We start from the raw sequence: 1,165 nt of genomic DNA, 5'->3' as shown, positions 1-1,165 counted from the left end.
ATATATCGTCAGATGATTTTTTGACGAGGGTGCCATTCAATGGGGAAAGGAGAGGCTTTTCCATAAATGATGCAAGAAAAATTCAATCTCCATATGCAAAACAACAAAATTAGACCCTTGCCTTACACCATATACAAAAACCTAACTCAAAAGGGACCAAAGACCTAAACATAAGAGCAAAACTGTAAAACTCTTAGAAATAAGTAAGAGAAAAACTTCATAACATTGGATATGGCAATGATATCTTGGCAATAAAATCAAAACCACAAGCAACAAAAGGAAGAATAGAAAAACTGGACTTTGTTAAAATGAAAAAGCTTTGTGCATCAAAGAGCACTATCAATAGAGTAAAAAGGCAACCCACAGAATAAGAGAATATTTTGTAAATTGTGTATCAGATAAGGAATTAATATCCATAATATATAAAGCACTCCTACAACTCAAAAACAAAAAACTAAAACAACTCAATTCAAAAATGGTCAAAGGACTAGAATAGACATTTTTCCAAAAAAGATATACAAATGACCACTTAGATGCTCAACATCACTAATCATTAGGAAAATGAAAATCAAAACCACAATAACATACCACTTCATACCCATTAGGATAACTATTATTTAATAGAACATTTGTTATAGAAGATAACAAGTGTTGACTAGGATGTGGAAAAACTGGAACTCTTGTGTATGGCTAATGGGAATGTAAAATGGTGCAACCTCTATGTAAAACAGTATAGCAGTTTATCAAAAAGTTAAAAATAGAATTACCATATGATCCAGCAATTCCACTTCTGGTTATATACCCAAAAGAAATGAAAGCAGAAAGATAAAAAATATATATGTATATATACTTATACATATATAAAAATATATATTTATACATTTATGTGTGTATGTATGTATGTGTAATGTATATGTATGCATATAAATATAAATATATGTAAGTCCAAGTTTATAGCAACATTATTCACAATAGCCAAAAGATGGAAGCAATCCAAGTGTCTATCCATGGATGAATCAAAATCAAAATGTGGTTTATTCATACAATGAAATATTATTCAGCCTTAAAAAGGAAAAAAATTATGACACATGCTACAACATAAACGAACCTTGAAGACATTATGGTAAGTGAAATAAACTAGTCACAAAAGAACAACCACTGCATA

Source organism: Galeopterus variegatus, unplaced genomic scaffold (assembly GCF_000696425.1).
Source record: "Galeopterus variegatus unplaced genomic scaffold, G_variegatus-3.0.2 Scaffold9591, whole genome shotgun sequence".
In the NCBI taxonomy this organism is placed as follows: Eukaryota; Metazoa; Chordata; class Mammalia; order Dermoptera; family Cynocephalidae; genus Galeopterus; species Galeopterus variegatus.
The sequence above is the reverse complement of the archived record's forward strand: the minus strand, read 5'-3'. Positions refer to the sequence as shown.